Source organism: Telopea speciosissima, chromosome 9 (genome assembly GCF_018873765.1).
Source record: "Telopea speciosissima isolate NSW1024214 ecotype Mountain lineage chromosome 9, Tspe_v1, whole genome shotgun sequence".
In the NCBI taxonomy this organism is placed as follows: Eukaryota; Viridiplantae; Streptophyta; class Magnoliopsida; order Proteales; family Proteaceae; genus Telopea; species Telopea speciosissima.
Window position 1 is genome coordinate 25891574 of NC_057924.1, and position 10585 is coordinate 25902158.

Sequence of the window (10585 nt, forward strand, 5' to 3'; positions counted from 1 at the left end):
GGTCATGTTCATCGTTTAATATTGGACCAACTAACTTCGCGTTTTTTATTTTTCACATAATGGTTCTATGTATCCCTATGTTCCTACAGTTGCATTAATATTCATTTTCAGTCCTAACCATTTTTAGCAGCTCATCATTTCATCACATGTTTTTTTGTTGATGAAAGTGTAATCACACAAAACACACACCAATCCTAAAAGGTTAACCGACTTTTGGGACCGTGGAATGGCGAATATACACAACACACACCACACTCACACACCCGATGTGGGACTAAACCCACACACCTTTTTCTTTTTTTGATGATTTCGTCACATGTTGTTTCTATATCTAAGTTCCAATAATTGCATTCATTAATCCAACTGTGATCGTGCCTTCCCATAGTGAAATTGTACTTTGGCAGATTACAACTTGGCCCAATGTATTTCAAAGTTGAGGCCTAAATTTCTCATGGGCCATCCTCGAACCCATATTTTATTGTTTCATTTTGTTTTTGGTAAAAACATTTTATTGTTTCTTGGCTGGCTGCTTAGAACTTTCCCCATAAAACATATTTGGTCTTAAGGAAAGATGGACTGTGAATGTATAATACACAGGAGAAGATCTATACGTTATCCATTTAGATTGGCATTGCAACCTATTAACGATCGAAAGTCCAACAGGTCACATCCATACCCGCTCCAATAAGGAGTCTACCAAGAATGGCGCAACATGCCACTTAAGTGTGGGTTAGTCCATCCTTATGCCAATAAGGAAACTATAAGAGTAGCGCCCCCGATTCCTATGTATCAGGGATTACATTCCTAAAGAGACTCTACCAGAGATGTTCCTACCATGAATAGAAGACTACTGGATTGGGACTCTCTCCTCCACTACCCCTACTAGTCGCGAACGCTATATGTACTCAGGTATAACCACTCGCAGAACCATCTGGATTATTGACAATTGTTGCTTAGAGAGATCTAACAGAGTTCCTCGTTGGTGCAAACCGGCTCTCTTGCGTTTACTCTGTTCCTCTATGCAGGCTATAGGACAAGGAGATAATTCATACAGATTTCTTGATGCAACAGCTTGACGCCGTCTGTAGGAAACAATCATCTGATTATTAAACCCACTCGAATTCTCTACCAATGGTAGGATCAAACCATATCCGAAGAAACTCGCCACCGCCTGAAACCGCTCGCAGGGGAGAGGAGCGTGCTGGTGCAGGGCAGGTTCAGCCACCTCGCCGCGAAGGAAGGCCTGCTCCGGGACGGCCCCATCGCCAACCACTATCAAAAGTCAGCTCGCCAACAGAAGGTGCTCCTAACCCGGGATATCAAGAGAACTTCCCACAGAGCAGCTGTTGCCTCTGCCATAATCCCTTGATCCTAACGCACTAGCCACTAAGGAATTTGCAAGCCCAGATGTTACAGACCAACAAACTAGTCAGGGGGTTCATCAAACAGCAGATGGCAGCTGCTACCCTCCCACAGCAACAACAGCCAGCTCCTGTACAGAATCCACAAGGGGTGCCCGATCCGTTGCACCTGACATTATTGGCAAGCCAGAACCGGATACCATCACCCCCTGCATGCGAAGAAGACAGGACTGAAAGTCGAGCGGGATCATCTCATCCCCGGCGCCATAAGACAACACTTGTTCCGATAGCCAAAATTGGGGATTTGCCCACCAAAACTCGAGGAAGGTGGCACGACAGCCAAGGGATGACCCGAGCCCTTTCCAGGGGTATAAGAACCCAGCATACAGAGCGACGAAGTGATATTCTGGCCGAAGGCAGTTACACTCATCGCTCAGTGAGAAGTAAGACGTAGGCATACCAGGGTCATCACCAGACGGGTGGTAACATGGAAGACGCAAATCAGGATCAATGATTTGTAGATAATGGGATCCCTCTATGGCCGAACAACAATTGGGTTCGACAATCCGCCGAGCTCGAGGGTACTCAAACCGAAGCTGGGGGTCGAGTTCGACGACTCCTCAACCTGCCTAGAACGAACCAGGTAGTGGAAAGTGACCTTGAGAAGAAGCTACAAGAAATTGACAAGAAACTCAAAAGCTTAGATCGCCAATCCAGCGCTAAGGCGCAACTTGTCCCGGGCGGTCATCCCTACTTTGCAGCCACCATGAATGCCGATCTCCCATCGACTTTAAGCCACCTAGCTTTGAGATATAGGATGGAAAAACAGACCTGCACGACCACATTCACTACGTTAATGCCATGATGACGCTATATGGAGGCTCAGAAGCAGTGATTTGCCGAGCGTTCCTGAGTTGTAAGCAATACAAAGGAAAGGTCTCGACAGTAAGATAGCAGGAGAGCATTGTTGCGTAGTGCTCTTTGCGCGCTCTGAGTGAAACTACCTACTTCCCCTAAAGGAGCAGCCACAACCTAGTTCTCAAGCCTCAAGCCTTGGTCAATCAATAACCTGGTATAGTTATATGCAACCTTCATCACCCGCTTCTAGAGTAGCATCAAACAAAAGAAAATGACTGCTAACTTACTAGCAGTAAAGCAAAGGAGCAACGAGTCGATCCAGGATTTCCTCACAAGGTTTATCCAAGAATCCTTGAATGTCAAGGACTTAGACGATGCCATGGTCTTCAATGTCTTATATGGTGGGGTCATAGACAATGACTTGATAAAGCCAATGGCGTTGGAGCCGCCCACCAATATGGAGTGTTATACCATTTCATGACTACCTAATAGGCCCATGACACGTGGCACAAGGGAGGATAGCTAAGGAGGGTCGACGGGTAAGAACTATCCACCCGAAAACCCATGACGGATATGATGGGTAAGATGTAACATCCGAACCCAAAATAAACCCTAATATCCAGGTCAAACTGAACTTTTGCTGACAGGAGATGCCACGATACCAATGGTCAACACCTGTGACCTTGGACTGTAACAGTCAAGGGGCAAAGCTCGAACCCAAGGATTTTATTCACACCTTGATGGGCGATTGGACCACACTATGGGTAAACCTTGAATCCTAAATTTTGGTACACGTATTCCCTTCGGAGTCCTAGGAGTGTGGGTCAAGGCCCCGCAACTTTCCTTATGATTTGGGCCCTTACAGTAGCAACGGAGTCACGAACGGACTCAGAAGGCTAGTTCCGTTCGTGGGTCCGTTTGTGTTGTTTCTTGCCCTTTTGTTGTATTTTCATGTGGGACCCACGTCCCTGTGTTCTAGACACAATGACTAAGCCCTCGGACAAGATGTACCCCCATCCTTACCTTCTTTTGGTTTGTTGAACCATGAAAGTGGACCCACGAGTCTTAACAAAAATGAATAATGGTCTCTCTTACTTAGCTTGGGCCAAACAAGCCCCTAAAACAAAAATACCTTTTAGAACCTTCGGCTAAGCCAAACGTGCCCTAACTAATTGGACCAAATGGGGCTTGCAACCTTAGCCAAACAGGCCCTAAGGCCCACCTTGAATACACAGAGGTTCTTAGCCTTGGGGGGCAGGGGGACTAGGCAAACAAGCCCTAAGGCCCATTTCTTTTATAAAAGGAGGGCTCAGCTCTACAGTTTCCCATTTCTCCCCCTCCAAGCCAAACTGTGGAGGAGAAGAAAAGAAGGAGAAGAAGGAGAAAGGAAGAGGAATGTGAGGGGAAGGAAGATAAAGGAAGGGGAAGCAAAAGGGGTCTTGCTGTCCTACCTCCTCTCCTCTTGCTATCCGGACAAGGATTGAAGAAAAGAAGAAAAAGGGAAGAAGGAGAGAGGAGAAGGTAGATCTTCAAGGCTGGCTGAAGTTGGGGTTTGAGCTCCACTCACCTAGGTATGTTTCCACCCCATGGCATCACCCCTCTTCTCCATTTATTCTTGGGTTTAGATAAGTTTTGCAAGAGGAAGAGCTGACCTAAGGTTCCATTTGGGATTCAAGGTGGAGCTTAACCCTTAATGAGATTCCATTAATGAAGACCAATCCCTAATGTTAGCTCCACTCAGCCTATGTGCAGCCATTTTTGCTGTTCTATAATTTTCCAAACCCTAAACCTCACATTTGAATCAAAGGAGTTGAACCCTTGTATGATCTTGGACCCATGAGGTGGGACTAGTGACCCTAGGAAGACCTATGACTCCCCTCCATAACCATGAGGGCCATGTGAACTCCAGGTTCCTAGATGGGGAAGAAAATCCTAAGAAATCTCGGAAAGGACCTCGACGGATGCACGAACAGATCTAGCGTCATGGTTCCGTCCAGTGTATTTTGGTGAATGGTTTGAGTGGAGCCAGGAATAGATTCACCTACTGGTTTCATCCGTGGTTTCGTTCCCTCTTGGGAATGTCTCAGGGATCGAACGGATGCATGAATGGATTCATAGAGAGGTTCCGTCCGTGAATCCATCCTTCTTATTTTGACCCTTTAGCCTGAACGGAGCCAGGGACAGACTCACCCTATTGCTTTCGTCTGTGAGTCTGTCTGTGCCGTCTTGTTTAAAACCCAACTTTAACCATGGGGGCGTAACATAGGGGCCCTTTATACATCTTTTAACACTTGCTCTTGCATCTTTAGGCTACCCAACTCGTTGGAAAGAACGCGCATCGATGAAATTCATGTCAACCACGTCGGGCGATACCCGAATTAGGTGAGTGGGTTTTGGGTAAATTGTTTGGGTTTGCTATCTACTAGATATTCATTATTATACCATTATATGATAAATAAGCATGTTGCATCCTTGCATTTTTATCTTGATTGTGAATTTATTTGAATGTGGATATTTGGATTGTTTTATTATTGTATCGGGTTACGGTGCCAGGTGTACTGGTATCGGAACCCCATAAATGTTTATGAAATTCATTGACTGTCATCCTGTCCTGTATGTGTCGTGCCGTGCTGCTACCCGGGTACTAGATGGAATGGGATGTTGATGCACCCGGAATACCTCTCGGGACGATAGGACTTGCATGTAGTATACTTGTGGTTAGGAATCTTGTTCCCTTATGCTACGACCCTTACCAACAGGGGTTTATGTGTTGGGTAATCAGAGCACCTGTTGCTTGTGGGGGAAAGAGGCCAGGTCAGGGGTAGTAATGGCTATGAAGGTCTGCCACTGGGTGGTCTTGGTGGCATCGATCGGTGTAGTCTCCATTGTGATAACTAAGGTTTCATTGTGGTGATAAGTTAAGTGACCCACAGTGTCTCCGAGTTATTATAGTAGCATATACCTGAGTTAGATTTGTGTGCTTGGTGGAAAAATGAATCTAATATGTGCATGGATCATGGATTGATTTCAAATTGTGTGTTTATGTGTATGTGCATTCCCCTTTGCTCTCTCACTAGCTTATGGAGCTAACCCCATTGCGCAACCTCTTTTTAGTTGATTATGCAGGTAATCTCTTGATGAACTCCTTTTGATGCGAATCAAATTGAGTCAGTAAATTGGACTTGGATGTCGGTGTACACCCAAGAACTATGCCCTTAGGGGCATGATTAAATCTGTACTTTTGTAATCATCTCTAGTTATGTACGAACACCCTGTATAAATTGATGGAATGTACTTGATGATTACGGGAGATAGTAGCTGTAGTATATATTATTATTTGTGGATAGACACCTTGTATTATTCGATTATAAAATGATTTACGCTTCCGCTGAATTCGATCTCTTCTCAGAATGAATTATTCTACTGGTTTACATCCTCTGACACTATCATGTTTTGATATGGGGTATAGACTGTGGATTGGGACACTGTATCTGTGATCCTGGTAGTATTGGGATGACATTTGTCATCCCAGTCACCACTTTTTTTAATAACATATCCTTTATAGAGATTGGGGCATTACAACTTGGTATTAGAGCGTGATGCTCTGCACCGACCGCAGTCTGGCGTAACCTCTTGATTTACTCCCAACAATTAGGTTCTAATTAAAAATCTCAAGATCATAAATAAGTGTATGCAGATGTAGGGAGAAGACTAGCTAGGTTGCAATTGAACAACCTAGAAAATAATAGACAATTAAGAAATTTAGGACTTGAAGTACATGCTTGTCTGGGTGTTAGCTGTTAGGTTGCATTGTTATACCCTTAAGGGAATATTTCATGGACATCGCAAGAATATCCATAATAATCCATAATAATCCAAGAATCCAAAATTGAAAGGAAATAAGTAAATATATATATATATATATATATATATATATATATATATATATATATATATATATATATATATATATATATATATATATATATATATATATTTATATATATATATATATATATATATATATTGAGTTAAACTCCAACTGCCCATAAGTTAAGCCCTCCCTTGGAGGTAATTACATATTCTTTCAACCAAAAAAAAAAAAAAACATAGATGCCAAATCACCACCAAAGCCTTTAAAGTTCAACTGATCAAACAGAGAGAAGAAAAAAAAGAAAAGCTAGAAAAGAAAAAGGGTTCCAACATGTCCAAAGAGAAAGAAAAACTTAAAAAAAAACCCTAAACCAAATAACTTCTGATTCCAAGATAAACAACCGGGGTAGCTCTCCATGCCATCACGGTCATCTGTCCTCTCGCTCCCGCATTAGAAGAGGAAGGTATTGATGTCATTGAGCCCTTTTTGTATCCTCTCTAGTCCTTGATCACAAGAAGAGAACTGCCCCTTGATTTCTTCGAATCCCTCTGTCATCCTTAGATTCATTCGCCTTATGGCTATAAGAACAGATTTTGCACCTACGTCCTCTGCACTGGTTGCCCCCTGTGGTGTGCTGCCTGGACCCCACCACCTTTACATCATCATCCTCGTTCCCCAGGACTCTTCCACTGTAACGACCCCAATCTAAGGACCAGGTGGGGCCCATGACACTAGAGTCCGATCGGGACCGCATAGGAAAACATTCGGTCAAGCATTCAATATAATCAAAGTGCATAAAATTAAAGATATAATAGTAAGCGAAAGATAACGATTTAAAACTTAAGACATGGTACTGATGGCTCTAACGTCAACAATCCATACTCTCCAAGGAGAGGAACAGAACTTTAAAAATATTTCCAGTCATCCAGGTTCAAGATTTTCCTTCAACATAAATATCCTTACGATAGAAGAGTTCTATCATTTTCAAAGTAATAGACTCCAAAATGACCCTCAGATCATCAGTCTTCATCTTGCTCGACGAAAGCAATGCCTTGCCGTTATTTATACCTGTCTTATCTGTAAAAAGATTATCATCCGAGGGATGAGCTATCGCCCAGTAAGAAATAACATTGCCAATCATGCTCACAAAATTCATGCAATTAAAATTTCATTTTCCTATCCATAAGCATGGTATCATTTCTTATCATTTGAATAATAATCATTCAATCAGTCAATTTCCATAAATCTTTCAATCATTTATCTACTGGTAACAATTCATTTATTTTATCATTTTTCATTTCATTTCAGTCTTAGATCTTCTTCCAGTATATCTCCGTCGTACTACCGAAGTAGCTCTAGTTACAAACCACTAGAATGGGTTCAGTTGTACCATCAAAATGGCTCCAGTTACAAACCACTAGAACGGGTTCAGTGATGGCCTCAATGCCCATCTTCATAGGCACTTCATGAGCACCGGGTTGTATGTTGGCCGTGCCTGTCGGTACTTAACTTCCTTTTCATTTTCATTCTTTGTTAATCATTTTTATTCGTCATTCATAGAATCATGTACTATTTACATTCCCATTAATAACCATAAGATCATTCAACATTCAAGCATATAGAGACCTAACATAGTCATATCAACAAATCTTTACTAAATATCACCATAAGCATTGCATAAACATATATGTGTTCAATCTACAATATTAACCATCAATTAACAATGCTTCCTTACCAACACTTCTGCGTTCCGATCGTCCAATTAATATCGGCCTTTCGAGGGTCCTTCTTCAAATAAAAACCCCAAAACTAGGGGTTCATATCTCAGATCCTCTAACAAGCTCAAAATCTTTTTAATCTAAGATAGGTTCTAGTGGAAATCATTAATTGTAAAATTCTGCTATGTCACTGTTTTACCTACAGTGATATAAAAATATAAAATAAATACTTAATTTGCTTAATATTGAACAAGGTCAGTAGCTACTGAAAGATAACATCCATATATTTATTTCATAATAAGACCTTACGTCTTGAAACCCCTCCTAACATAGAGTTCCAAATATTTCTAAAACACCATTCTGACTAAGACAGATTTGGAGTCATCAATTTGTAAAAATCATGAGTCCATTCTCATGAACTCAAATGTCCTCAATATTTTTGAAGGATTTATAAGACTGATCAAAGTTCATTCAGTACAAAAATTAGATCAAAATTCAAAGTATAAATACCTCAAACACATCTCTCAATCTCGGGTACAGAAAACTACCCTAATAGTGACCTGTCTGTGAGTATGAATTTATAAACATCTCCAAAGAACTTATTTCTTAATGAAATTTTCAGGAGATTATATTAACACATATATATACTCCCAATAATTATTTAAGACCATGAATCGATCCCTAACTATGGTAGATAACATGAACTATCTTGGGCTACTGTTCTGTCCAACCCAGAAATTTCAGAAACAAGAAAAAATCATTTACTTTTTCTCTCATCACCTCTTGTATCCAAAATTTCCATGCTTTAATACCATGATTTAAATTTAGAAAAACATCCATATAACATGAATAATGTATGCCTTCATCTATATAAAATTCATAATGCATTCTCAAGCATCAAAGCCCTATTCTTCCATCCCATTTAGGAAATCTTCTCTCAAGAGACAAAAATTCAGAATTCAAGGATGGGGAACCTACCTTGTTGAAGAACCAAGTCTTGATCCTAGCTTTGGCCCCTCACTCCACCATCTTCCAAGCTCCAATCTTCAACTCAGCCTTGGAACTCTTCTCACAAAATCCTAGAATTTGAACTCTCAAATCCCAAAAGGACTCACTCCCCCCTTCCACGATTTTCCTACCCTCTCTTTCCTTTTTCTTTGATTTTCTCTCTCCTATCTCTCTCCCCTTAGAACGACTCTCTCTCTCTCTCTCTCTCTCTCTCTCTCTCTCTCTTTTATCCCATCTCTCTTTTAATCTCCCTTTCTTTGATTTTTATCCCACTTGAAATATCCCTTATGCCCCTCCATATCTTCTTCTTTCTTTATTTTATCCTCTCATTAACTTATTTCCAACCTTGAAATCTCCCTTATGCCCCTCCATATCTTCTCCTTTCCTTATTTTATCTTCTCATTAACATAATGGCCTCATCCCCCTCTTATCAACGGTTTGCACACCTCCACTTAAATTCTCCTTTTTGTGTTTTTGTGACTTTCCCATAAAACCCTTAATGGACCTAGCCTTGTGACAAAATAATTAAAAAAACATAGTCTTCTTATTGCTTATTAGGTGATTTGAACCTTGGACCTATGATCCATAGGAATATAATAATAACCACTATGCTATTAATTAAATTTGTAATTTTAGGCACAAAATAAAAATATAAAGCATAATATACCAAGCTACAAATTAAAATAAATTAACATAAATGCCTAGAAAAATGGGGTATTACATCCACCCCTCCATAGTTGACCGGCTCCCTAAAGCTATAGGAATCATATGGTATGCCCATCCGCTGCAATACATTAAATCCAAATGGTCCCTCAGTGCTTGTTGCTTTGGGTTCATTGTTGAGGTCTATTCCATGATAAAGAAAGATCCGGGTGAGCAATCTACCATAGGGCAAAGTGTTCTTGCGGTGAAGACTGGCGACTGCATGTGCCATGTGCTGAATAATGATATAAGGGAGACATGTCTACTTGCCGGTATAGAAGGAGTATGCCAGTGATGCTGCCATCAAAGGAGGCTCAGTGCTATGTCCTCAAGATGGGGCCAAGTTTGTCTTGGCGATGTATGTAAGGACCCGCTAGGAAGAACCAAATCTCGAGAGGTCATCACTATCATCAAACACATAATCTGTAAGTGTCTGATACAGCAGCTGACGATCAGTAGGAGATAAGCATCTGTTGGGGTCGCTCCCTGGAGGATAATACACCCTGTTCCCTTCTAGTGATATGTTCAAAAGTATCCCCAGCTCCACCTCATTGAAGGCAATAGGCACTCCCTTCACAAAAGAAGTCAATCTAATGTTGTCCGCATCCTCTAGGACAAGTACCAAATTGGAGTAAAACTCTCTAACCAGGGTGGGGTAGTAGAATTCGGGGTTTGTCAGCATGCTATTCCACCTCAAGTTGCCGAACCTGATATCCACCTTAAAAGCAATCACTTCTTCAATCATGGCATCCCTCTCCACTAAAATCTTCCTGTCATGGAAATGCTCTTGATAAAGGCCCTCAATCTCTGTAGATATAAACCTCTCGACATTAAAGGCCGGGGGAGAAAGTGGCAAGGTGGCTGGAGCATTCCTCCTGCGTGGGGCCATGGATTAATCCCTACACACAAGAGACCAACAAAGGACAACCATGACTGAACCAAACTCAAATAAATAAGATAAAACTTATATGTACATATATAGATGCAAACACATGTATTTATGTAGGAGTTATTTGAACAAGAGAAGTTACACAACAATTAGACAAGCCATAACTACTAATAGG